Below are 27,733 nucleotides of genomic sequence, written 5' to 3' on the forward strand. Positions count from 1 at the left end.
AAAGTAGAGGTGATTTTGCTCTTTCCCACTTTGGCTTAGATTTTGGCCCAAAGTTCTTTCTCTCACAGTGGGCCTGCCTGATTTCCATGGAAAGAATAGATGTGCCCTGTTCTAATTAGAGAGCCGAAGTCTCCTTACATGCAAAATAAATAAAACAAACTCGGTATTCACTCCAGAGTTGGCCTAGGCCCTCAGAGACCTACCTTCCCCATGGCAGGGGTATGTGGGGAGCCTTAGCGGTTTCCTTACAGATGAGGGAACCAAGGGCCACACAGGGGATGGAATGACTGCCTGAGGACACATGACCGTCAGGTTCCAGCACTGAAACCCACGGCTCCTGAGGCCCAGCTCCTCCCTCTGACCCACTGCCCCCAGTTTCTCCCGTGTTCTTGGGGTTGCTATTCAGGAGACATGCCCCTCAGAATCTGCTTATGTTCTGCAGGGTTGGGTAGGGTTTGTGCTTGTTATGGGGGGTCTTAGTTGAGCCTCATGGATCTTGTGGTGGTTCTTCTATCATTCACCATCCTCTGTTTTACAGTAGGATAAAATAACAAAGAATTTACCCCCATATTGAAATTAAAAAAAATTTTTTTTAATGTTTTTTTTTTTAAATTTTTTTTAAAGTTTATTTATTTTTGAGACAGAGAGAGACAGAGCATGAATGGGGGAGGGTCAGAGAGAGGGGGAGACACAGAATCGGAAGCAGGCTCCAGGCTCTGAGCTGTCAGCACAGAGCCCCACGTGGGGCTCAAACTCACGGACCCTGAGATCATGACCTGAGCCGAAGTTGGACGCTTAACCGACTGAGCCACCCAGGCGCCCCTTAATGTTTATTTTTGAGTTTATTTTGAGAGAGAGAGAGAAAGCGTGAGCTGGGGAAGAGCAGAGAGAGAGGGAGACACGGAATCTGAAGCAGGCTTCAGCCTCTGAGCTGTCAGCACAGAGCCCAATGCAGGGCTCGAACTCACGAGCTGTGAGATCATGACCTGAGCCGAAGCTAGACGTTTAACTGACTGAGCCACCCAGGTGCCCCAATGTTTGTTTATTTTTGAGAGACAGAGCACAAGCTGGGGAAGGGCAGAGAGAGAGGGAGACACAGAATCCGAAGCAGGCTCCAGGCTCCGAGCTGTCAGCACAGAGCCTGAAGCGGGGCTTGAACCCACAAACACTGAGATCATCACCGGAGTCAAAGTTGGATGCTCAACCGACTGAGCCACCCAGGTGTCCCCCTCTTCCCCCACTGTCATATTGAAATTTTAAAGCAGTTGCTTGAGTTCTCCAATTTTGCGTTGTCTATGCATTTCTGTTAAGAGTAATAGTAGTGAGTACAGGGCCAGTCATGGTAGGTCCTTTATGGTCAAAAAGATGACTGAAATGCAGCGGCTTCCTGCTGCAGGGCCTAGCCAGGTGAGACTCCCAGGATAGCCGCCCACATCTTACATTTGCCTTGTTGTGTTAATGTTGCCATAATAAGACACAAAATGGATCACTTCCTTCTCTGGAGAGTGGGAGTGGGAGGTGAGGGGAAGGCAGGTGGGGGTTTGGAGATGAAGCCTCACGGGAAGTGGAGGGGGGTTTCTGACAAAGCTTCCCTCAGGATATTTTGTGGAAAAGTTTGACTCCTTTTCATGATGTCACTTGAGGAAGCCTCCGTACCTGCCAGCCCAAGAAGTTTGGATCCATTTGGCTTCTCTGGAGAATACCACTTCCTGGAGTAACAAGTTAGTCCTTCCTAGGTGAAGTAGGACTTGAATCCATTTCCTTCAAGCTTCCCAAAGTGTCCTGTGCTAGTTCTGAACTTGTGCGTCTTGATGAGGAAACTAAGGCCTTTGGTCCTTTTATGTACCTGGAGCCCCGTCTGGCCCAAAGCTGTGCAGACTGAGGGTGCTTGATACGTTTTATCTTTCATAATAAGGAGGCCTGTTAGTTTGCCCAGAGTTCCTACTGCTTCTTGGGAGTTCCTTATGGAGAATGAACTTAGAGCCGTTTGGATGGGTGGATGGGTAGGTGGCTGGCTGTCTGCTTGAGTGGGTTGAGAGTGCTGATCCAGCCTCGGGTGAGTCAGGAGTCTTTCCAGAATGCCACGTTACGTTCAAGAACTTCTCTCCAGCTCGGGGTACAGGCAGCAGGCGGGCCCTGAATTTCATGAGGGCCCAGCGAAGTTTCTCACCGTTCCCTTACGGTATCTGCTGGAAGTTCCTCCCTGTTAGGTTGATCTGTTGGGGAACCTTGTCTCAAATGAATATCCCACATGCCAGAGGAATATGGAACAATGAAGGAAGATTGTTTTTAAAGCTTAATTTATATTTAAATTCTCACAGCCTTACCCTTGAGATCTGTGAATTTTTAGCATTTGTGGCTTCAACAGTTCGCATGTGACAGGAGTAATTTATAACCTCCCTGAGCGTAACTTTGATTTTTGGCCTGAGAGGCGGGTTGGCCTCCTAGTCGCTGAGCGGGTGGGTAAGCCTGGCCCACAGCTCTTGGGCACTGCTGTCCAGTGCCCACTCTGTCCGGTGCCCACAGCTCTTGGGCACTGCTTATTCATACATAATGTAATTTCATCCTTACGGTAACTGGGAATTGGGTGTAATTGCTGTAGCTTTACACCTGAGAAAACCGAAGGAATTATATGTCCTGTACGTGCTCATTTTGAAAAGTAGAAGGAAGAAAAAGCCACCCCATCATTCCACCATCAAAACGAACTTTGTGCTAACTTCTTTTGGTGGTGGTGGTGGTGGTTGGGTGGGGGTGGGGGGAGTATTTCCTTTCAGGCTCTTCTTTTTTTTTTTTTTTTTTTTTTTTTTTCCACTTAGCATTTTTGCGTTATCACGTTCTAGTCACAAAATCCTCATTACGAAAAATAACAGTTAAGAAGCTGCGTAGGCTCTGTTTCTGTTTCCGTGTAGGTATGGTTTCTGGAGGGCCTCTGTGTGGGACTTCTCTTCACAGTCCCTGGGCAGAGCTAGCCCAGGAGCGGGAGTGGTCCATTCAGCCAGCATCCCTGGCTCAGGCATTCAGACCCAAGCAGGGCCCTTTGTGTCTAAAGTAGTAGTTGATTGGAGTGCTAATGAATCAATTAGAAAATTACTTGCTGCTGAGATCCTCAGCCAAACGAGGATGTGCAGTCTTAGAAAACCATCCGAAGGCCATACGCCTATAAATCTCTCTTGGCTGTGGCCCTTGTAAATTGCGCTGCAGCCTTTCTTGGACCTGTTAATCACTTGAGAAAAACGGGACCTCTTCTGCCCTGCGAGGGCTGCCTTGTGCTTGGCCCGCTTTTCGAGCGTGTACTCTGGTCCATTCTTCAGTGGTGAGAAAGAGAAGACCAGAGTACCTAGTGACAGCATTTGTAGCTCCCTCTGAAAGAGAACCAACCATTCGGCAGCATGCCCTTGTTCTTTCTTTTGGCCCTCCCCACAGCCCAGTTGGGAGGTACTGTTATTACCGTGTGCCAGTTTCTGCGGATGGCAGAACTGGAGCTCGGGGAACAGAAACAGCGTGCCCCTCCGGTCACACAGGAACGCAGTGGTTTGGCCTTCGGGTCCCCGCGTCTTCCAACTGTCCCTCTGCTGTCCTACCTTTCCACATGGGTGCCCCGAGTCCTAGATCTTAGTGGGTCTTAATAGTCCTAGGTTGGGAGTGGCAGGTAAGGCTCGGCCCTTAGAGGTTAAATGGTCAAGGCATCCAGGTCAGTACCCTGGGTTTTGGGTTCGGTGAGGTGTAATCTGGGGCAGGAGAGTTGGAGTGACGGCCAGCAGTCATGGCTGGAGGGACCCTGGGTGGGTGATGGACCAGCAACTTGTGTTGTGCGTTTCAGGACAGTTGCCAGGGTGCTTGAACCTGAAGTGGAAATGGGTAGAAGGGAGGGAGGTTAAAAGAAAAAAGGGACAGTGTTGTAAGTCCTGACCGAAGTGGGAGCCATCTCTTGAAAAAGACAACCGCAAAAACAATGATTGTGATATGTTTTTCTGGCCCTTCCACACCTGTTTCCTCATTGGCTACCCCAAGATGGCTACCCCATCTCCTCTGATGACACCCCCCAGCCCTCAGTGACAACTAAGGTGTCACTAATCCTTTACCCGTTTGCTCCCAGACAAGCCAGCTTGCTTCTCTGAGGCTGAAACCACAGGCGGCTCCCTGCTGGCTTCCTCTTTTAATTTGGTTTCATCTGCCGGGAGCCTGTGGCCCCTTCATTGCCTGGTGGAGGGGTGGGGGAGGGGATGGGGGGGGGGCGGGCAGGATTGTTTATAACCTCAGATTCTGTCCTTTCGTTTAGTGTGTCAGGACCATTTTGATAGCCCTGCATCCAACATTGGGTGCCTTAGGATGCCTGGCAGTTATTTTGTTCATATGACATTTGAGTGCTAACCGTGTGCCCAGGTGCTGGGAGGGAATAAATAGCACAGATGATAACTGTGCCTGTCCTTTAGCGCTGACATACTATGGGATAGCATTGCTGTAGACCTTGGGTCTCAAGCTCTGATTTGGAAAATAGGACCCTAATAAATAAGAACTCTGATCTCTTCTTTCACCGTGGCTCTTTTTAATATGCCCAACACTCTGCCAGGCATTTTATATTTGTCGTCATGCTCTCTCCTCAGAAGAGCTTCATTAAGGCAGGTATTATCACTCTAAGTTTGCAAGTGAGGCCACTGAGAGCACATAGCAGGTGCTCAGTAAATCTTTTTGGCTGGATGTGTGGCATACAGCTTGCAGGCAGTGGAGCTGGGTCTCTAGCCCAGCCGAGGTTCTCAATAAGATAATGTCTCAGGCTGCTTGTCCAGAGCCGTACCTGTCACTTGAGGCCGGCTTCCTTCTGTGGATTTGCTTCAAGTGTGAGCACCAGAGCTTAGGAAGATTATGTTACAAGGTCCTGGTGTGGTCTGTAACCAGCTAGATGTGTATCACCATCATCACTGCCCCTGCCGGAGGATTCCTTTGTTTCTGGTGGTTTCATAGAGGTGCAAGTGAGATTTAGCAGCTACTCGACTTTCCCGGCTACTGCTGTCTGTCCCCTGGCTTGGCTGCTTGAGGCGCATTGGTGCTGCCATCTGAGCTGTGACTGTAGGAGGGGAGTGAGACTGGGATCCACCTGCCCTTATGCCCCAGGACTCTAGGTGATTCTGCTCCTTAAAGTTAGCAGAGGTGAGGCGACATGTGCAACCTTTAACCTCATTTGGTCTGCCTGGCCAGCATTTGGCCATCCTATGTTGACGTGGCCACACCAAGTTCTAGGTATTGAAAATCCCAAACAAATAAAGCCCAGCCCCTGGATGGGAGTGGGTTGGCTTTCTCTTTGCAGAAGCTCAAAGTGCAACAGCTGTGTGGGTAGTCAGCAATCTGGGTGTTAACCTGCTTGGCAGGCGGTTGAAGTAAAGTTCCAGGCAGGCGTCGAGTTGGTGGAGGAGGGAGTTACAAGCACGTGGCTGGCCATGGCAGGCAGGGCAGATGAGGTCTACTTTCTTTGCCTCTTGTTTGTGCCCTGGACCTTCAGGATCCTTTGTGAACTTTCTCCTTTTCTCTACCTCTCTTGGCCAACTCTCTTGATTTCCAGCCACCTTCCACCTGCTTCCCTACATCTCTGTATTTCCCAACACCTTGTGCATTGCCTCAGACTCTACTTGGCTGTGCTCAGTTGGCAGGCCAAGGGGTACAGTCCACCACCCAGTAAAGATGACCTTGTGTCACTGTGACCCAGCTGGGGATGGGGACTCTGACCTGTGCCAGAAGATGGTAGAAAGTCAAGAGTGCTTGCACGGATGTCAAGGTGGGTCACGCGACACTGCATGGGCAATGGTGCAGAGAAGGAGGAATGGGGTGGGTGAGAGTGTAGTTGGTGATTGGAGGGTTGGAAAGATTCAGGATGGATTCGTTTCCCGGACTGCAGTAATAGACTACCACAAACGGGTTGCCTTTAAACAACAGAAATTTATTATTTCTCAGTTCTGGAGACTTGAAGTTTGAAATCAAGGTGTCGGCAGGGCCATGTTCCCCCTGAAGGCCCCAGAAGAGGATCTGTTCTGTCTGTGCCTTTCTCTTACCTTCTGGCATTGCTGGCAGCCCTTGGCATTCCTTGGCTTGAATGAGGCTCTGCCTCTGTTGTCACGTGGCAGTCTCCCTGTGTGTCCTTTGTGCTGAAATTGCTCTTATTTTACGACGCCAGTCGTAGGTTAGGTCCCACCCGAATCCACCATGACCTCATCTTACCTTTATTGCATCTTCAAAAGATCTGTTTCCAAATAAGGTCACATTTACAGGTACTGGAGTTAGGACTTGTAGAGGGACACCGTTCAACCCACAACACAGGGTGACAGTGCTGACCCTAAATGCAGAGTGTGTTCAACTGCTTGTTTTAAGGGGCCTCAAAGACCCTAATCAATTCTGTAATTTCAGTCAGGTACATTTATGTTAGGAATCTTGTGTGTGTGCTGTGTTCTGGGGTTGCCTCCCCGCCCCCCGCCCCCCCCCCCCCCCCCCCCCCCCCCACAGGCGTGAGACACTGCCTGGCCTTTATAGTGAGAAGCTTCTATGGAGAACAGGGTTTTTAAAAGAAACTTGGAGGAAAGGTACTTGCAAGTACTTCAGTGATGACCTTAGAAATACAGACGGGCTTTTTCTTCCTGCCCTATTAATTTTGAGGCCACCTGGATCGAGCCAGGATTTACTCTCCCTGCCCTCTGGATGAAGGTGATGGGGAAGGTTTTTGGGAACCTCTGGATATGGAGGTTCTTTAAGTGCCTTAGTTTCTTCCTTGCAAGTGAGAAATGTGCTTCTTGGTGTCTGTTCCAGGCAGGCTTGGTAGCTAGGAGCTGTGTTATTGGAAGGGCAAACACTGTAATGTCATTAGAGATTTTTTTTTAAAAATAGGGGCTTCTGTATTTTCTTGTGGATAAACATGAAACCAGGTGGGTAGTGTCTAATGGATTGGGCCAGCCCCTTTTCATCCTTCCCAGAAGTTTCCTGTAGCAGCAGAGAGACCTGAGATCAGTCTGCTCGCCACGCATGAGAATTCTTCCCACGACTTTACAATCTCCCTGTCTGAGAAGGATTTCCACACAGATGACAAGAGTGGAGCAAAAAGCATTTGTAGCTATTGTGTTGGTGAAAACCAATGTAATGTAAATAGGAAGTCAGGATTATATGTATCCTCAAAATGCTGCGACTGAAAACCACACACGCCAGATGAAATTTACAACCACGCGCCTGTAGGCTTCAGAGCGCTGTCTGCAGGCGGCAAGGGCTTACGCAGCGGGCAGACTTTGCTCTCTCTGCCATCCCTCCTCTCTGTCGCCTCCCTACCCCCCCCCCCAAAAAAAGAAAAGAAAATTAATTAGGCATTTCCTCCAATGATTTCACCTCTTACAAGGCCTTCACCCCTCTGAAGATACAGAACATGTTGAGTCCAGAAGATTCACCACCCTGTCAGTCGTTACAGAGAGGACAGTGGTACATCCCTAAATGACCAAACCACCAGGGATCCAAGGAAGTATTGTGGACATACTTTAATCTCCTCACTCTGTCTCCAGAATGATAGCTTTCCTGGGAGTGGCTTGGATCACCCATTCCCAGAGGGGGCCTTCAAGAGTCTACTTCTGCAGAAGTACAAATATTCATTATGCTGAGACTGATCATGTGCTTTACACAGGTAGCTTTGTGAGTAGATTAGTTTCATGTCTTATTTCCAAGCAGTGTCGTGGATGAGAGAGACAGAACTCTGGCACTTCCGCTATCCAAAAAATTAATATTGTTAATACCCTGATTTCTATTTTGTTGGTATGACTTAGTTTCTCAACATGTCCTTTGCCCATAGGAGGTCAAGGGCAGTGGGATAATAGCAGTCCACATTGCTGATTGAGCCCAGCCATCCAGCCGTAGGTGCCTCCTGGCTACCACACCCTCCTCACCTTTGCTTCCCCAGCTGCCTGGTGCCTGACTCTGTGCTGCCGTCTCCCTTCTTGCCCTCTGGTTTTCTCAGAGCCTTTGGGAACGCAGACCACCTGCCTCGGTTTGCCAAGTTGCACGTCCTCTTAGATTCTAGAACCTGTGTGGTGTGTGGTTTCCCTTCCAGGAGGCTTGCCCACACAGTTAACTGCCTGTGGCGCTCCTTCCTCCAGCCAGAGCTCTTTGAAACTGATGTTCCCAAGAACCGATTTCTTCCTGGGGAGAGGGGAATGGGGTATGATCCTTGCTCCAAATCCTACTGGTGTCCAGAACTGCTCTGCCAGGGAGAACCTCCTGTATGTCCAGTATGGAGCATGGCTTTAACCTTCACGGGCCCACAGATCCCTGCGAGGCGGAGGAGATCGCTGTCCTATCCAAACACTGCACATTCACACGTACAAATAACTATGCGTAATAAGTCCAGGGGTTTGTAGGCCCTTTGTGTAGCCCTTCAGAGAGAGACCTGCCCCTCTGCCACTGAGTGTCCCCGGTGGCCTTGTGGTATCCATTTTGTCTCCTGTAGGATGGGAGCAGTGATGGTCCCTGTATGTGGGACCCACTCCTGTAGGGTGGGAGCAGCTACCTGATGGTCCTGCTGTGGTGATGGTGACTTCAGTTGTTAATAGTGCACCTGAGGTTGTTCACCCACTCCTCACCATGACCCAGCGAGGGCAACGTGCTTCCAGCTGCATTTCACAGATGAGAAAACTTAACTTAAGCTCAGACAGGTGAAATGATGAGCCCAGGGTCATGGAGTTTAGGAAGGGTCAGGATTGCAACCCAGGCAGTGTGGCTTTAGAGCCCCTGCCAAACACCTGATCTGCAGCAAAGGAATGCAGTAGGTGCTCAATAAACGGTAATAACAATATTAAAAGCCACAGGGGGGGTAGGGCACAGCTAACCTGTTGGTTGTGGGGCTTCCCCTCCCCTACAGGTCTCCACCTGTCCTAAGTATCTCCTTGTGCAGGAGCGGGGCTCCAGACCTTGCGGGTGGGTGGAGGCGAGCACAGATCCGCCACTCCTGGGAAATGTGTAAAATCCTGTTCCTGAAAACCGGCCGGGTTCTCAAAGTGTCCCGGCTGGCGTGTTTTGCTAGTCACGAAACATGATCCATACGCTGTATTTTAGGACTTCCCATCTGTCGGCAGGCAGGCATCATCGGGAGGGTTTTCACTTGAGGGAGCTCCAAGCAGCTCACCAGTGGGGGAGGGGAGGTAGGCTAGGACGGTCTGTGACAGCAGGGAGGCACAGCCTGCCTGGTTGGGGGACCTGAGAGACAAGATGGGGGGGTCCTTGGAGTGTCCTGCTCAGCAGCATCCCGCATCCCTTTCCCCATTACTTCCCTCAGTTTTTAGGTGGATTCCCATGTTTTAGTTCGGCAAAACGGAGAGAGAAGAAGGTGAAGTCGCCAGGATTTCAAGGCAGCGCTGACATTGGAACTTAGTCTTTAGACTGTTGTCCTCTCCCTTCCTTGAGTCTCTGTTTCCTGGGTCGTAGCTGTGCGGGTGGTGCAGGGGCAGGGTGTGGGAGACCTGGCTTGGAAGCTGGAGGAGTGAGAGCAGGGAGGGGAGGCCTGGCGCCCCCACCCTGCCGGTGGAGGCAGAGCGCGGAGAGGGCTGAGAGGGCTATCGATCCACCCATCTCTGAGGGAGGGCCCGCAGCACATTCGAGGCTTTCTTTTTAAAAATGCATTAACTTGACCGTAAGCAGGCCCCAGTTTCAAAATAAATAAATAAAAATAAGGCAAGCAAAACAAGTGGGAGTGGGAGGCAGGGAACCTTAGAAAAACTAAAAGTGTGCTTGAGGAGGGTCCTTCTTGACGGAGGTGTGCCAGCTACAGGCCAGGATGCGGGGCCTGGATTCTGAACCAACATTGTCCTGCTGTACTGTGCCCAGGTTATCTGCATTTCCCTGGCTCAGCTGTGCAGGGAAACTTTACCTAAAACCAGAGGTTCCAGAAAACCCCTCTGGGGGTGGGGGAGGGTGGAGGAGGCCTCACATGGAGTGTGGTGGTAATCCATATTTGAAAACCTGCCTTGCCAGCCCCAGTTTGGGGCAGTTTGGTCTCTTTTTTTCTCCCTCAAGCCGCACTGATTTTCTCTTTGTTTCCCCCCAAGTGCCTTTGCACAGGCCCTTCTCTGCCTAGAAGGTGTGTCCCTCCCTTGCTTTACCACCGCCCCCCCCTTCTCCAGGTTAGCACCTGCCCCAAGGGCACTTCCTGATTCTCTGTGGGTCAGGCCTCCTGGTATAGACCCCCAAGGCTCTCAGTACTTCTCTTTTGTAGTTCTGACCACAAGCATAATAAAAGAATTAACTTTTACAGCATTTAGCAATTAAGCTTGGGGAAGGCGGGGACTTGTCTGTCCTGTTTGCTAAATATTCATTGTCCAGCACAGCACTCTAAAAGGAGTAGTAAATCCTTGTGGAATGGATAGAGGGTAGCTCAGGGTCTATTCTGTTTGGCCCATGGATGCATTTTGGGTGAGGGTGGAGGGAATAAACATTTGAGATCAGAATTCACTGCGAGTTCCTAATGTTTCTAGAGGCATGGGCCCACTTTGAGGTCAGGATATGGTTCCTAACCATATCCTGACACTTGAAACAGGGAGACTTCTGCCTGCAGTCCCATAGGCCAAGGTACACAGCATCCAGATCTGGCCTGTTTGGAAGGTTGTCCCAGTGAACCCGTTTCCTTAGTGGGTGGAAAGACACGGAGCCCAGAGAACAGAAAGGACTTGGCCAAGACCACACGGCAGAGCCTTTGAACACCTTAGTTTAATAGTTAAAACACAGTTAATCAGGTACCAAGTGCTTAGTGCGCAGGCATTGTTTCCTTTGCTCCCTGTAGTGGCTCTGTTGGGGAGGCACCACGTGTGGAAGAGGAAGTGGAGACTCCGTGAACTTGGTTGCTTGTTTCAGAACACAGCAGAGGTGGCAGCAGAACTCTGGTCTTTCTGATTGCACATCCCCTTGCCTCCCAGCAAGGGGAGGGGGACTGGTGACGGCCCAGTTCTCAGATTGGCTCCGGTGCAGATCCTGCCTGCTGCCATAGCCAGTGGAGGCTTAGCGACTTACAGGAGCCTCCATTGCTTCCAGCCGTCTGTGCTGGGGGGACTGGTGGCTCACAGGGACCACCTTTCTCCCCCACCGGGTGTCACCTGTGTCTGTGTTCTCCCTCTCCACCTCTGCAAGAGCTGCAGAAATTTCTCTCCCCCGGGCCTCCCGGACAGAGGGACGGAGGGTGATGAGGCAGAATTTGCACCATTCTGGGAGTAACTTTCCATCATTTGTGGCTAAAAATAAAACGTGCACTTGCTCCTCTCTGCCTGTGGGCTTTCTTTTGGGGTTTCAGTGGGAGCCACTTGCCCCTCTGTTTCCCCCTCCTAGCTGCCCCTCAGCAGGCGTGGGGCCGCCCACAGTTTTGGGGACGGGTGGGGAGGATGGGTGAGGGGGACTTGAGGCTGCTCACCCTCCCTGAGAACAGAGCCCACAGGGCCTCTGTGAGGAAGTGCCTCTGCTTCTCTGCAGCAGCAAACAGCCGTGCTGGTGGGCTGGTGCCCCGGCATGCGTGGGGACGCCAACTCCCTTTGCAAATATTACTGCAGCTGAAAAGAGACAAGCCCCTTTAGAGGGCTTTCTTTGTGCAGCCTGCTTCTTTCCGATAATCTGGAATGCACAGAGGCAGGAGAGATAAATTAATTTGTTCAATTAATTTTGTAAATATTGACTGAGCAGAAGTTTTACACCAGTCACATGTTAGGGACCCGAGGGCTAACCAAAACACAACAGGACACAGTTCCTTCCGTGAAGGTGCTTATCCTCTAGGTAGGGGGAGAAAGGGGGAAGCTTTAAGATGGACCTGGAGCAGGCAAGCCATGGGGGTCCTGCTGCGCACAGCACCCTCCCTTCCAGAATTCAGTTGCAGTGTCTGCCCGAACGGGGAGCTAAATGCCAAACCGGACATTTTGCCTTTCCCTTTTTTCAAGGCACTTTAATTCCTCTCTCCCCCAGCAACACATACGTACGTACATATGTACATACATAAAATCGAGTACTTACTATGTGCTAGGGCTGGGCACTCTGCTAAGTACCTTACTTGGCATTTATGTCCCTGGACTCATAGTGACCCTGGGAAGTGATTTTTTGCTCTCATCCTTATTTTGCAGTTGATGAAATGGAGGCCCAGAAAGGTTAATTAACTTGCCCGAGATCCCACAGCGAAAATGTTGCAAAGCTTGGATTCAGCTGTGGGCAGATTAATTCCAGAGCTCACTCTCTGCACTGCTAGCTGTATAGACATGTCTACACTGGGCATGTGGCTGTTAAGCACCCACTATTGGCCCAGCATGAATTATCCTAAAGGCGCTTTCTCTTTAAAAAAAAAATCTCCACTATGCTTTCCATTTGATCTTTAATGTTCTTGTAGTAACCCTGTGGGAGAAGAATCGCACCCCCAATCCCCAATTCCTCTTTAAAAAACCCCAAAAAACAACAAGGTCTCTGTAGAGGGTACCATACTTTAGAGACTGGTATTAAACCCTCTAGAGCCTGTGGGAGAGTGAAAGTCTCTGGAAGCATTCTGCAAACTGTAAAGTGCCCCATGAAATGAAGGGCATGGGAGAAAAGGTGCCTCCACGCGGAAGACTCACTGGTTCCCCAGACCTTACGCATCACAATAGGGGATTTCTTGCACTGTTGTCACGGTGTGGTTTCAGGTACCTGTGAAAAATTATGGTAATTAAAATGTAATTTGGAATCCCCTGTTGGCTCACAGCAGCTGGTCCAGATGTAGGAGGCTGGGGCTGTCCGTGCTGGAACAAGCTAAGGCTTGTTAGGGGTGTCACTTTGTCCTGCCCTTTGTGTTGCTGAGGAGAAGGGTGGGGGCAAGAGATACAGCAGCTATTTTTATATCGTTCACGTCATGTTCAGCATTACTGGATGTTTGTGGTTGGGTCCCTGTTTAGCCTCAGCCGGGAAGAGAGAACTCCCTTTGCTGCCTTGGTCTGTATGGATATTCAAGCTCATACCCCTTGGGTTTATATATTTGTCTAAAGCAGAGGGACCTAAAGTGACCGTGCAGTTCCCCTGGATAGGTCAGAGTTGTCTTATTATCAGGGCTTCGATTTTCCAGGGCTCTTCAGACGCAAGGAACCACGTCCCCCATCCACTCCCTCATCCACTCCCTTATTGTATTCAACAGATGGGTTTTCAGTTTGAGATACATGCCGGATCTTTTCCCAGGTACTTGCAAAGTGACATTGACCCTTGAACAGCGCAGGGGTTAAAGGCGCTAGGCAGCCCCCACCCCGTGGAAAATCCATGTGTAACTTTTGACTCCCCCCAAACTTAACTACTCATAGCTTACTGTTGACTGGAAGTCTAATGGGTAGCATAAACAGTTGATTAATGCGTGTTTTGTATGTTACGTGTATTATATACTGTACTTTATAATAAAGTGAGCTAAGAAAAGGAAATGTTACTAAGAAAAACCATGAGGAAGAGAAAATATATTTATGGTACTGTGCTGTAAGAAATCTGTGTAATAAGTGGACCTGTGCAGTTCAAACCCGTGCTGTTGAAGGGTCAGCTGTATTACCCCTCAAGGATTTCATGGTCTAGTTGGGGAAATGGAAAGGAAACCCTGAATTTGGCCTATGCAAGCCACACGTATATGTTGGGCTTTATTGTAGGTACTGCACTGTCTTAGAAGGGGCCCAGGTGTGGGAACATGGAAGAGGGGCACTGGGATCAGGGGATGTTGGAGGCAGCTTCCTGGAGGATGCATTTGAGTTGTAGGAGTTGACTTAATGAATCGGGGGACAAGAGGTTCCAAGTATGTATTTTGGTTTTATTTGCCACAGGGCTTCATTTGTATACATACATGATATTATGAGTAGTTATAGTCGTTGTATCTTATTTTATTACCCAGTTGAGGTCCTGGGATTTTATTTTTATACCCAAAGGGCGCGCAGTCTTTGAAAAGCTTGAGAAAAAAATGCCGTGTGTCAGCCAAGCCCTTGTTGCTTCAGAGGTCAGAGATGGGAGGTCAGCCACACAAAGCCTGCCCTTGAAGTCTCTGCCTCTCCGGGCCTCTTGGCACTTCCAGCACCTCTTCCTGCTAAAAGGGCAGACCAGAGTGGGTTATTGCATAGAAGGGGTTAAAACAAACGGTTCCCCAAAGCCTGCGCCCTGGCCTGGCATGTGCACCGAGCCCAAGTGTGTGTCATGGGACCGGGCATCTGGTCTACCTGCGTATCCTGCTGATTGAGGCATTTGGCCTGGGGGTGACAAGGCTGCTGGTGATCCCTCCGTGAAGACCGACTGTGGGATCTGTTGGAGAATGGAAGTATACAGAGCAGAGCACTTAGCTGGAGGCAGCCCGGCATGTTCGGGCTACTTCAGAGCCCGGGCTCACATCTAGACCTTGCAAGAGTACTGGTTCCTTGTCCTTTCTGCTTCCACTGTTTATATGCGTTCAAGTATGTGACGTAGTTTCTGCCAACCGAGCATCCAGCAGAGCCTCTCTCTACCACCACGCCCTGGGAGGGGTGATGAGGAAGCCAGTGAATACAGTACAGTCCTGCCCCTGGGGTAGCTGACAGTTCTGCGTGGTCCTCCTGCAGATGGCCAAGGGGCCTGACACGACATGTGCCTTCTGGGGACCCTCTGCAGATAGCTGGAGTGTCTCGGAGTGTCCCCACCATCCTTGCGAACCACATGCTGACACTGCAGCATGCCAGCCCTGTCCTTGGTGTGGGATTATTTGCAGTTAGTATTCCAAATGTCAAGTTCCCCTTGACTTGATCTGAGCAGACGAAACAAAATGGCAGACAGATTAGAAGGGGCTTGAGAAGCCTTTTCGGATTTGAAAACCTTCCTTTGTTGACTTTGAGAAGCTGCTGAACCAGGCCAGTCTGCAGAGGCAGGGACATCTGCCAGGTGCCCATGGGCTCTCTGGGCTTGGGAGGCTCTGGCTGGTGCTGGCTTTTTTCCTCCAGGTGCCTGGCAGCTGGGGTGCCCACTGAGCTTGGGCAGGAGTTGAATCCAGTTCCTTCTTGTTAGTGCCCCCAGAGCAGGAGGGGAAGTGAGGAGCTGGGGCCTCTGAGGGCTTTAGGGCAGGTTTGGGTGGGTCCCCGAAGACAGGGGGCCATGTCAGGCAATATCTGTTTAATCTAGACTTGTATTTGCCTGCCTGCTGCGAAGACCCAGTAGGTAAAAGGGAACTCGATGGCTTACTGTATTGCAGTTCCTCTGAATGTCTGGGGAAAGGTTTAAATAGTGCTCACCAAAGACACAGACGTTCCTGGCTAGAACCTGGGTATCATTGCTAGAAGAACCTTAGGGATGGTCCCCTGCATTCCCTCCCTTCTGCAGTTGTGGTAGCTGAAGCTCAGAAAGGTTAAGCAATCTGCACAAAGCCACACAGGAAGCAGTGGAGCTGGAATTTGAGTAGTCTGTCCGGCTCTAGTGCTCGTACTTGTCCCATGATGTCACATTGGCTCTTACTCCCAGTCCTCCCTTCTCTGAGACTCATTTGTCCTGCCCTTCCCCCAACTGCTTCCTTTTCCTGCCTGCATTCCCCAGGAATCCCTCTGCGGGTGCTGCTTCATCCAGCTTGGGAGAAGTACGAAGAACTGGAGGGCTGAGTGAGAACCCAGCCCCCAGCTGCTTCCCTACCACTTTGCAGGGTACAGAGTGCTTGTCCTACAGGATTGTGCATGTATTCTTGTCTCCTGAGGACAGGCCAAGATGAGTTTCCCTCCTCGTTGGGCCATTCAGGGTACCAGAAAGGGTTTGTGGAATTGCTATGTCTGACCTCAGGGGAGATAGACTTTAAATGGCGTGAGACTCTGCAGACTGTGGCCGGACACCTGATCTTAAACCCTATCCTTAAATCTGCCTCGGTGCCCTGCAGCCACTGCAGGACAGATTGCATAAAGTTTCTCTTGCCCTAAAGGCTTTTGACAATGGCCCGCAGTCTCTGGACCCAGAGACTGAGAGGTAGTTTTCGCTTTTCTCTCCTTTTCTTTGCACACTTATGCACAAATGCCTTTTGTCCCCAGGAAATGCAGCTTTCTCAATCCCCATCCTGGAAATATCAGCGGAATGTAATAAATCTGATTTGTGTTTATGTTGAAGAAATGAAACACATTTCTGGGGAGGAATGCGGTGGAGGCCTTGAGAAGGGGCTGTGTGAAAGCGTGGTACTCCCCCTCCTTCCTGATAGGACTCTGGTAATAAGAGCTGTCTCCTGTGTTCTGCTGTTGGGCAAACAGAAGGCAGAGCTGGCCAGGGCCCCTCACAGCTGCGGCTGTCACCTTCTCAGTTCCGAGAGTCCGGCTTCTCTGGACCTTGTACCTTCTCGGGGATTGCAGTTCTTCTGGGGACAGCGCCCCTGTGCTGGTTGAGTCAGAGCTGATTAGCGAATCCTCCCCGCTCCCATTCCAGGTTGAAAACAACAGGATGAAATTTAATAGGCATAAATGTAAAGTCCTGTATGTGGGTTCAAAAAAAAAAAAAATCAACTTCACAGGCACAGGACAGGGAAGCTTCGTGTGAACAAGCGAGCGAGAAAGTGACCCTCGGCTGTACCTGACAGTTGGTTCTGCGGGCCAGCGGTTGGCCGTCGATGAAAGAGAGTAACGCAGGCTCGCTGAACAAGGATCGCGTCCAAAAGGAGGATGATGTTGTTGTTGTTAATGATTTGTAATAGTAGCTAGTGCTTCACATGCATTATCATTGCACCCTTAAAGTCATCCTTTGAGGTAGGGCAGAGGATCCCCTGTTTTTGGAAGAGGAAACCCAGGCTTGGGAGATTAAGTTACTTGCCCAGCGTCACACTGCAAGGAGGTGGAACCCAGAGCCTGTGCTACCTGGAGCGAACTAGAGGGTCAGCAGATGGCAGAGATTCTGAATGAAGAAATGCCGAAGGAGGGGCGCCTCGGTGGCTTAGTCAGTTGTGTGTCAGACTTCGGCTCAGGTCATGATCTCACGATTCGTGAGTTCAAGCCTCGCATCTGTGCTGACAGCACAGAGCCCGCTTTGGATCCTCTGTCTCTCTCCCTCTCTGCCCCGCACCCACTTGTTCTCTCCCCACCCCCCCCAAAAGTAAAGGGTAATAAAAAATATATATGTTATATATATTATATATGTTATATGTTTTATATATTATGTATGTTATATATTACATATATATTATATATATGTTTATATATATGTTTATATATATATATAATATATATATATATATATATTATATATATATGTTATATACATATGAGAAAGAAATACCAAAGGAAATACTAGCGGTTAGCTTGAAGGCAGTTTTAATGATGCCTGACTTTTGTTCGATCCCCACTGTGGGCCAGGCACCGCGCTAAAGAATTTATACGTATCAACTCCATTACTGCTCTGTTTTATAGATCAGGAAACTGAGGCACAGAGAGGTTAAGTAAGTTGCCCAAAATGACGTAGCTTGTGAGTGGCAAATACAGAATTCAAACCCCGATGATCTGGCTTGGAGGTGTTGCTGTCTAGGCCTCGCAGCCTTGGAGAGAACCAGACTGGCCAGCGTGGGGGCGGTGGGTGGGGAAGGAGCCGGCTGTGCTCTTTGTTCTTTGAGGCAGCCTGTCTGCAGGACGCCCTTGTGTTTGGATCCAGGGCAGAACCACAGCCTGCGGGTGGATGTATAAATAGGCGAGGCTTCTGCTCTCCTGAATCTGGACACCAGGTGGTCACGGAATAGGCCCCTCGAGGGAGGTAGTGAGCTCCCCACTGCCGGGTGACTGCCCACCCATCAGGGATGCCCAAAGAGGCGGGAGGGCTGAGGGGACCACCTGTGCGGGCCACGAGAGTTCCCCGGGGCCCCTCCGTGTAGCTGGCTGGCTCCCAGTCCTTTGTTGAGGACAAGCCCAGCTTTCCTGGCACATCCCCCACCCCCAGGCAGTGGCATGTCCCAGTGGACCACTAGAGGGGAAGTGACCGGGTGTCCGCCGGGTCCAGCCTGCCCTATTAGGAAGCCCGGGCTGTCAAGCTGGGCAGAACTGCTGACGGAGGCACTGGGAACAATGCTGCGTGGGAGGAGGCGTGTGCGTGTGTTTGCTCGCCTCCTGACCCGAGTGCCAGCAGTGACACATTTTATTTGTCCCCTCTGGTTCCCTGTGGGCATTCAGCCTGACTCTCTGATACATCTGACTCCCACTTGGGCCCCCTGTCCTGCTGTAGCTTTGGCTATAGGGCAGGGGAGCCGGTCAGCAGGCTCTGGTCCCTCCTGATGCCAGGGCTTACCTGGCTTCCTCAGAGTTCTTACCAAGGAACCCCGGGAGCCCATCACCTCCTTGTCTCAGGCACGGAGAGGCGAAGTGACTTATTGGAGGCCCTGTAACCAGCACGTACGGCAGAAGGCACAGTCAGGCCCTGGAAACTGGAAATGGGGGTGAAGGGGCCTTCGAGATCATCTTGTCCAGCCCTTTCATCTTACGAATGAGGAAACAGGGCCCACAGCTGCACCTTGACCTGGCCGAGGCACGGCTGGTTGTCAGTGGCAGAGCCGGGACTAGAACCCAGGTCTCCTGGCTCCAAATTCTCGGTCCTCTCCCTTCTGCAGCCCCCTCCTCCACTTTGGGTTTCCTCACATCTCAGTTCTGCTGCTGCTTCCCCTGCAGGGCTGACTGATGCAGTGGTTGTGGCTCCCACCCAGGCTTCCCTTCCCATACTGCCGCTGTCGCCTTCCTTGGCCGCCAGTGTCTGATTATCCCCGTTGTCACTTCCTTTGCCTCCCAGGACTGGTAGCAGCAGCTGGTTTACAAGAACTTAGCTGAGTGGAAGGAGCGCGGGCTTAGCTAGGCAGCTTTGGGATCCAGTCACAGCTCTTCTTCCACTTGTGAGATGTGTGACCTTGGGCAAGTTGCTTAACCTTTCTGAGCCCTGGTTTCTCATCTGGGAGATAAGATGATTTGGACCTTCCAGCCCTGCAGGTCTGTGAAAAATGATTTTCAAGAGAGTGAGTGAGACCCACGTGGACCTGTGGTTGGAGGCTCTTGGGAAGGGCAAGGTGGCGTGGGCTGGTGGGAAAGGCCTGTGTTGGGGGGTATAGGGCATGCATGTGTTTAGAGTTCTGGCTTTATCAGAGGTCTGGTGCCCTGGTTGGGTGCTGGTGGGCACTTGGGGCAAGGGACCCCACCATCCTTGGCCCCTTCTCTGCCAGTTCTTCCTCTTTCTTTGCACCCATGCTGTGGGTGACACTGCTTGTCCTTGGTGGCGGCTGCCCAGGGTAGAGAGGTTCCTGGTGGAGGGTTGGCCAGCTGATTGGCATGGCCTTGGGGCAGACATGACAGCCAGGCACAGGTAGGAGCCAGATCTTGTGACCTCTCCCCTGCATTGGATGCCACCGGATTTTGTCGTGGGAGGAATGCCAGCCCTCTTATTAGGCCCGAGGGACCCTCTACTCCATGTGAGACCACATGTGTGAGATGGAGGGAGGGGAGTTAGAGTTAAACCAGGAGCCCCTGGCCTCTTGTGACTGCTCAGTCCTATAGTCCTGTCAGCTGTTTACACAATTTTCGTTTTTCGGCTTTTGCCTTGGCTGTGAAATTGCACTGTTTTCTGAACTAATCCTGTTTCGTGTAACCCAAATCCAAGTATCTGGATGTGAAGGGCAAGCTTTTTTTCCCCTCTTCCTTAACAAAGGCTGTCCTAGGCGGTAGCATCTGGAAATGATTCAGCATCTGGTCTAAGTATTGTGTACATGCATGGACACACTTCCATGGTATAATGTGCCTTCACCCAGATAATATGCCTTTGTCTGTCCAGCCAGGCACATACCTGTGCTTCTTTCTATATAGGCGACTTTACGTACGGAGGTCATCGTATTGGGATGTACGCTGAGGTGCGAACACACGTATAAAGATTTATTTCTACTTATAATGAGGAAATATTCAAAGGCTTGATGTATAGAAAGGCATTTGCACTGATGGATGTTGATGTATTTTTCTTTGCAAAGTTTATTTTATTTTTTTTTTTTTTTTAAATTTTTTTTTTTCAACGTTTTTTATTTATTTTTGGGACAGAGAGAGACAGAGCATGAACGGGGGAGGGGCAGAGAGAGAGGGAGACACAGAATCGGAAACAGGCTCCAGGCTCCGAGCCATCAGCCCAGAGCCCGACGCGGGGCTCGAACTCACAGACCGCAAGATCGTGACCTGGCTGAAGTCGGATGCTTAACCGACTGCGCCACCCAGGCGCCCCTCTTTGCAAAGTTTAATAAACCATTTAACAGTGCCTTCAGTGACTGTAATTAGCTGATTCTTCATTGTTCCCAAGCTCTGCCTTAGCAGGCATCCCAGGACCCCATCCCCACTGCTAGTATGGCGATTCCCCACACAGAGTTGGGTGCTCTGGAGAGGCGGCACAGTTCAAGGTGAGGTGCGTTGGCCCTCTGTTAATGGTGTGCCTTTGCCCTCTCGTATTGCTATGGATGGGAGCCTGTCCTGGGGGATTTCTGAGCTGGTTGTGTCCTTCACATTTAGGCTTGGGGGGAGGAATGCTTTGATGGCACAAGGTTGGGGGCCTTCGGTTGTGTTGACATCTGATCTGTGTCAGCAGATAGAACTTGTATCCTCACCATGGGCGTGACGGGCAGAGGGCATTGAGTACCTCTGTTCACTCTAGTGGACGATGACCAGGGAGAGGTGAGATGACCTGTAATGGTGGAGAGGATGTTCCTTGGGAAAAAGGAAGGGGGTCAGTCTTGCTCTCCCTCTTCACCTCAAGAGACTGCTGGTAGGCTGATGGCTGGTAACATCTTAGACTCAATTCTGGGAAGAATTGGGTAACCACCAGGGTGAATGACACAGGGACAGATGGGTGGTCTCGGAGGAGGCACGTGGAGAGCTGTGCTGGATGACCCCCGCGCGGCGGGGGGGGGGGGTGGTGCATTATTAACTCCCCTTTGAACTGCAGGGGAAGGTGGGGCTGTAAGGTAAGGTGGGGTTGGTAAACTCTCCCTCGTGGTCACCACCAATCCTCACTCGCCTGGCACCCTTGCTTGGGGCAGCCCTCCCTCTGTGGTGGCCACGGTTTATTGATTGTTGTTCTTTTCCGTTGACAGTGGAGTTTGGCCGAGGTCTCCCTCTGGCTCAGGTGTGATGGAGAGCCCACCAATGACAACCCTTGAGAGCAGTTTCCTGTAGGTCGTCACGTCTGCCCTCTTTACTTTGGGGGCTGCCTGCAGCGAGGGATTGATGCAGGTCTCTTTTCTCCTTTGGTTCAGAGTTCTGGTATGTGTGCATTAGGGACCATATGATACCTGAACTGGGATACTTTTATAACCAGGCCATGCTGTGTATGCATCAGTGTGCTGGCAGCGGGTGTAAACCCGGTCGTTTGGGAAGTTCCTTAGTGTACGTTGAAGGCTCTCCCCTAGCTTATGCGACATTTGACCAAAATCCACCCAAAAAGTAATGCAGGCGTCCTCTCCCTTGCCTGCCCAGCCCTACAGCCTCATGTGAACGGTGGGGTGAGGAGGACAGCCACCAAGGCCATCGCCTTCCCTGGTCCTGAGGGAGGTGAAGCTGGGGCAGCTGTTTGGTGTAGCACATTGCTGCCATGGCATCCAGATTCCTAAGAAGCAGGGGCGGGGCGGTGGGGATGAGGGGCTCCCTGCTTGGGACTGTGCCTTGGAACAATTGACGGGGAGCTGGATCCCTGAACTGAGTCTGGAAAAATGTTTCTGGTGAGCCCTCGCAGTGCCTGTGGCCTGCTGGAGGTGAGTTCGCCTCCCCTGCATGGGGCCTGGGCTAAGCCTCGGGGCCCGGGTCGGAGGCAGGGGCTCTGACAATGGACCGAGTGTGGTTGTGAGCTCCAGCCTGGCCGGCTGTCTGGCTGCCTCCGAAACATAACTCAATATCGATTGTGCAGGAGGCCCAGCCTCTGTCACATGCAGTAATCCTTGCTCCACAGCAGGCATGCTCCTTGAAGGGAGAAAGGAAGCGGTTTTGTCCCTGGTACAACACGTCTTTAAAAATGCACCTTGATTTAAGATTCTGCTTTCTATAGCATATTTTAAAATGTCAGAAAGATAAATATGCAGCCTTTTTAATGTGTCTGCCTTGAACCGAATCATTCATTCTCGGGGTCACAGGCACATTCAGACTCCCCACCACCCTCCTGGCTTCGATGGTGTGTCCATCTCTCTTCCAGGAGCAGAGTTTTGGTGGGGCCTGGGGACTAGGCTCTCGAAGTCCCTTTCTTCCGGAAGTCCGGGAGATGCATTTGTTTCCCCAGTTTTGAGTCTGCTAAAGCTGTACAGAGAGTTTCCAGAATATTTTTTGGAACTTTACTGTTGGACTTGTGAAACAGGCACTGGCTTCTAGCTGCTTCCATATGGGGACCCTTCTCACTTCCCGTGAAAACCCACCAGCCAGAGGATCTAGGGAGGGAAAATGTACGTTCCAACCCTGGGCTTCCAAGACAGGCAAACACTGGCTCCCTGTTCCAGTAGAACTTGGAGGAAGTTAGGCCTGGTGGGGTCAGGGGAGCCCCCCATTCTTGTGGTGGTACGGGGCATCGCAATTCCAAGGTTGGGTAATGGCACCTTCGAAGCTCAGTGAAGATTCTGGAGGGGGATTGAACTATAGGTGAGGGAGATGCCATCAGATCAGTCTGTGGGGTTTATATCCTTTTGTCATTGTGTGTGGCTTTTTATAAAGATACCCCGGCAATCCAGCGGTTGATTTTCTCCCTCTCAGAAGGAGCTGGAGGAACCCAAGGGGTTTTCAAGATGGCGAGTGAGGATGTTAAGACATTGATTGTTACACTGGTTGAGGAACTTAGAAACCCCAGGGGGCAAAGCTGCCTTCTGCCTGAGGGAGAGCTGCGGGGGATGGGGGGGGGGGGGCTTCTGGTTTGACAGGTAGTCATGCTCAGTTAGGCCTGGAATGAACCTGGAGGATGCTGTCTACACCAGCCTTCGCCATGTATAGAGATGAGGTGCTGTGACTTGGCCAGGGCCATACAGAAGATCAGCAGCTGAGCCAGAAGCTTTTAGTCACCTTGCTCAATGGTCTCAGGTGGGCCTGGCCCGCGACTCAGCAGTGCTGGTCGTAGCATGTGAACAGAGCTCTGGCAAACACCTGGTTCTTGGTGGGCCCCTGCCCTCTTCTGTCTCGGTGGGTTACATCCCCGAGGACTGTCCCTTTGGCATCGTGGACCTCGCGTGTGCCGATCACCCCCTTGCTGGGCCCCAGTGTGTTGCTCACAGAGCACAGGAGAGAGGAGGGGAGGGCAGGGCTGACCGCCTGGACAGAAGTCCGGATGACCGGACAGCAGAAGGGGAGGCTCCAGGGGAAGAGCTTCCGTTCTCCCGCCCAGTCCCCGAGTCGCTCTTCCTCTTCCCCTACAAACCATTTTGAGGATCATAACATTTATCATGAGCTTTATTATGGGAGACTCTTCTTCATGTTTAAAAATAAACGCTGGCTTACAGAACTATATTTGGTACATGGAAGCCGTTTGCATGTAAATGTGCTTAAAGGACACTGCTTTCTTTAAGATGTAGAGTGAGCCCCAGCTAGAGGGGCGCGCCGGGGTGGGCTGCGGGAGGGACCCCGGGGTCTGCCTCGCTCAGGACAGTTGGCTTGTAGCCCTCAGTCCCATTGAATCTGTCCTTCCTTCCCCAGGGACAATTGCAAAACAGGATAACTGGTGCTTAAAAATTCATAGAAAATGTTTCTTATCACAACGTCATAATTGTTATGACTCAGAAAAGTAGAATTGCCATTCCACTCTGCCTGTCTGCCCTCACTTTTGTTGCCTACCGAGTCCCCAGCAGCAGCTGCAGAATCATAAAAGAGAGAGAGAGAGAGAGAGAGAGAGGGAGAGAAAGAAAGAAAGAAATCCAGGGCAATGCTTTATTTATGTTAACGGCTACATTTGACTTGAAAATTCCGTCCCCTGAGCCTTGGGGTCAGCACATTACAGAATGATTGATGGCTGTCAGGAGCCGGCAGGGCGGCAGATTGCAAAGGGGGAAGCGGACATCATCGGACAGATGATGCCGTGGCTTTCGGAGGCTTAGCAGAACCCAGACCTTGAAAGGAACGCAGTGGAAAACAAAAGCAGTTGGAGAACTCTGCTTTGGGCCCGGCCTTTTCCTCTTCTCTTTCTTTCCTTTTCCCTGTCTTTTCTGCTGAACACTAGGAACAGGGCGGGGGCACCCCACCGTACCAGCACACCCCAGAATGTATCGCTGTTGGGGTGATGCTGTGATAAGACCCTAGAGAGGCCGGGCCCAAGATGGTGTGCCCTCACCTCCACGTGTCTGAGTCGTGTTTACAAACCAGGGGCTCTTCCCCCAGGTCACCTCTTGGTGAGAGCCCCATAGACATCTTCTTGTCCCCCACCTTCTCCTTGGCCCCATTTCCGAGGTCCAAAAACCAAACACAGGAGGACCACCTCTTCTGGCAAGTTGTTCCCCACCCTACGATCCAGGCTACTTCGGATTATGTTTCCAGAGGGCTTTCTGGCTAATCCTTGTGTATTTTCGCCAGTGGAAACAAATGGTATTGGACCCACAGGCCTGTTTACAGATGGGGAGACACGGGAATGATGGAGGAGCTTTGAATTTTAAACATTAGCTAATGAAATTGCAGATGGGGGCACTGGGTGGAACAGCCTGGGTATTCCCATGAAACAGTTTGTAGTTGGTTGTGAGGAAGAGAAGCAGGCCGGCTTGCTCGCTCGCTCGCTCGCTCGCTCCACGGATATTTCTGGAGCCCCTACTGGGTGCCAGGAGCCACATACAGAAAGAGCTCTGCGTGCTGCCCTGGGGTGTCCCAGCCTGAGTAAATAAAGAGTGTGCACGAAACTTTGCAGGGAAGAGGGTGGAGGAGGGCGAGTCTGATACTTCCCTGAGTAGGAGGGTTAGGAGCCTGGCCCTGCTGGAAAAGGGAAGGCACTTGGGGAGGGCCCTCTGGGCAGATGCTGGTGGGATGGGCGTGCGGAGGAGATGGAGGTGAGGCTGGGGCAGCGTGTGGCTGCTTTAGAATTGGACCGCCTGTCCCCAGGCGCGGGCAGGATGGCGGGTGGCTGCAATTCGTCATTTCCCCTGCCTCTGCCTCCCCCGCCTTGCTGCTCTTGTGCAGTTGTGTTGGAGACAGAACTGGCTGTTCATTCATCCGCTAATTGTTTTGATAAGAGACTCTAATTATCCACTGCGATCATCAGATTACCGTGAGCTCCAGGAGGGAGATTGGAGAGTTTGAGCCCACTGCTGCAGCCACAGCAGCACCCTCTCCCAGAAAGGGACCCAGTGTCGGCCCCTAGCCCTCTGTGCCCAGTTCCCAGTCAGTGCCCGCTGAGCCATCGCGTGGAGGTGTCTCGGATGGCTGGGGTAGGCCCTGGAAATCCACTGGAAAGCACAGCCCTGATGTCAAGCAGGACTTTCCCTTGGATTATCTTTGCCACTGTGTTAAGTCCACAGATAAGGGTTTGGTTCTAGGGATTTCAGAGTAAGGTGAGGAGTGTGGAGAAAATCAGAGGAGAAGCAGTAATGCCTGTAATGAATTGACATCAGCGGTAGAGACATTCAAACACCTTTTTGGACCGTTTGATTAAGTTCTATTACATGTGATTTTGGTATAAAGAGAGCAATAGGCAAAAAAACAACCAGGAAGTCAGATTATAAATTAATCCAGTAATCGAATCCTCCAGCAAAGGTAATGGGGAATGATGGTGTTGTAATTGATCTGATACGGACTTTCACATCAGTGGGAGCTACAGAGTGAGGGAGCATCTCGCCTCGGGACGATGATCACGATTGTGATCGGGTGTGTCCTACGGAGAGATTTGGCATGGCCCCAAGGGATTGTTGGAGAGGAGGAGGGTTCCACTGTCAGTGACTCTGTCTGCCTTCATTCAGGCAATGTCTGTAGCTCCCAAATGAGCCAGAGAAGCATGATGCCATCCTGTCTTCTCCCTGTGAGACCAGAGGCATTTTGAGAAACGCAGCCTGGGCTGTGGGGATCTGGCTGGGGTTTGGAGGGGTGGGCAGGGATGATTGCCCACTTAGAGTCACATCCTGGTTCAAGACACTGGGCTGCCTTGTATGCCAGTATCTGAGGCCCTGTCTTCCCATTGATAAGACGGTGCCACAGCAGGTGATGTCTGAGTTCCCTCTCGCCTCTACTCTCTGTAGTCCTTTTGTTCTCGAACCCCCAACTCTCCCTGCCCTGAGCAGGAAGCCAGAGAAGTTAAGTTCAGCTTTCCTTAGTTCCCCAGCATCGGCTGCTCCCTTTTTTCCCCACCTCCTAGAAGAGGGGGGCCGACTCTGTGCCCTGGCTCTCCCGTTGTCTTCACATTTGGGGCTCAGCTAGCTGGGAAGTTTGGCAACACGTCAGGCCATATATCTTGTAAACCGCCCTCCAGAAACGACCTCGTTTAGCAGATTTACAGATGTAGTGGGCCTGCCTGTTCTCGGGGGCTGCCATACTAAATCACGGCAGGTCCACTGGACTTGGACGCCTCAACACAGAACTTTTCAAAAAATTTCAGGCAGGATATATCACTGCCCCATTAACTCCTTGCCATTAATCTACCTCTCCTAAAAACCTGGAGTTTTCCCCAAAGCACCAGGACTTGGTGAAAAACGGGCCTATTTGGTAAATTCTATAAATCAGGCCCGTTTTCTCCTCGGCTCGCTCCCCAGCGGGCCTGCCTCGATTGCCTCGGGGATGGAATGCCAGGTGGGCGAGTGAAGCTGCAGCCTGGCAGGGTTTTTAGGGAGTATCCTGGGGACGGACACTGGCCTTGAGGGTTGGGGCTCCTGCTCTTTCTCCCGTCTGACCCGCAAGATCCCGGAGTGAGCACTGTTCCTAGGGCAGGGACTAGGGCTGTCATCAGTGGGGGTTGCCAGAAACCGCAGCGGCCCCTGTGGTGGCACAGAGGCTGGCAAGGGAATGGGGCCCTGCCAGGGGACTGTCTGGAAGGGGCAGACCCCTTCCCTCATCCTTCCCTGATTGCCGAAGACAGGTTTTGGTCAGACGGGGCTTTGTCCACGGCTTGAAGGCTGTTGAGAGTCTGTCCCCATGTCTGGGGTCCGTGAGCTGGCTGGGGCTTTGGAGCCGTAGACCTGAGTGTGCATGCCAGCTTTCTTGGTCACTAACCACAGGAATTCAGGGGTATTTGAAAAGAAAAGCTGTGACTTGGAAGAGTGGGACCTAGGATGAGTGAAAGGAAGAACAAGAAGGGACAGCTGTGATCTCCAAGAAACAAGTTCCGGTATCCCACCTCCCCCCTTATCCCAGCTCCTCATTCGGGGGAGAGCACATTCGGCAAGCATGCTTGAGGATTAAATGAGATGGTTCTTGTAAAACGCTTAGCATGATACCTGTCAATAAGCGATAGTAAGTCTTATGGGGGATCACAGGGGCATACCTGCCGCACCCCACGTGTTTATCCTGCTGAGATGGGCCCATGCTAGCCTGAAGGGGGGTGACTCGTTTTTGCCAGTTCCCTCCCCTCAGTCTTTGCAGCCTTCTTATGGGTAGAACTAGGGTTAGACGGTTTCTGTAGGCCTTGCAGGGTCAGTACATTTCACCTCTAGAACTGGATGAATTCACTTCAAGGCTCAGCTGTCACTGGAATCCAGGCTTCTGGAATCCAAGATGGAGCCTCTCCCCCAACCACCCACCGCCTCTGCAGGCCTTCTCCCTGCCCTCAGCTTGCCTGAAGGCAGATAGTACAGCAGGTGAGGCCAGGATCAGTCCTCTCCTGCCTGTTGGGACAGGGTCTG

The 27,733-nt window shown here is 51.3% G+C and overlaps 1 protein-coding gene across 10 annotated transcripts in view; it reads left to right on the plus strand.

Annotated features, from left to right (window-relative positions):
- SSBP3 (single stranded DNA binding protein 3) overlaps positions 1-27,733 on the plus strand; it is a 164,757-nt gene that overhangs the window by 52,756 nt on the left and 84,268 nt on the right. The window contains exon 1 of one of the 10 annotated variants that reach the window (XM_058695796.1): positions 18,763-18,920. The exons of 8 other annotated variants lie outside the window; for them this stretch is intronic. The gene's annotated coding sequence lies outside the window, so the exon portion shown is untranslated. Of the gene's footprint in view, positions 1-18,762; positions 18,921-27,733 lie in introns of those variants that run through there. One more of the 10 variants, XM_058695813.1, reaches the window with a different exon arrangement.

Source organism: Neofelis nebulosa, chromosome 2, assembly GCF_028018385.1.
Source record: "Neofelis nebulosa isolate mNeoNeb1 chromosome 2, mNeoNeb1.pri, whole genome shotgun sequence".
Taxonomy (NCBI): Eukaryota; Metazoa; Chordata; class Mammalia; order Carnivora; family Felidae; genus Neofelis; species Neofelis nebulosa.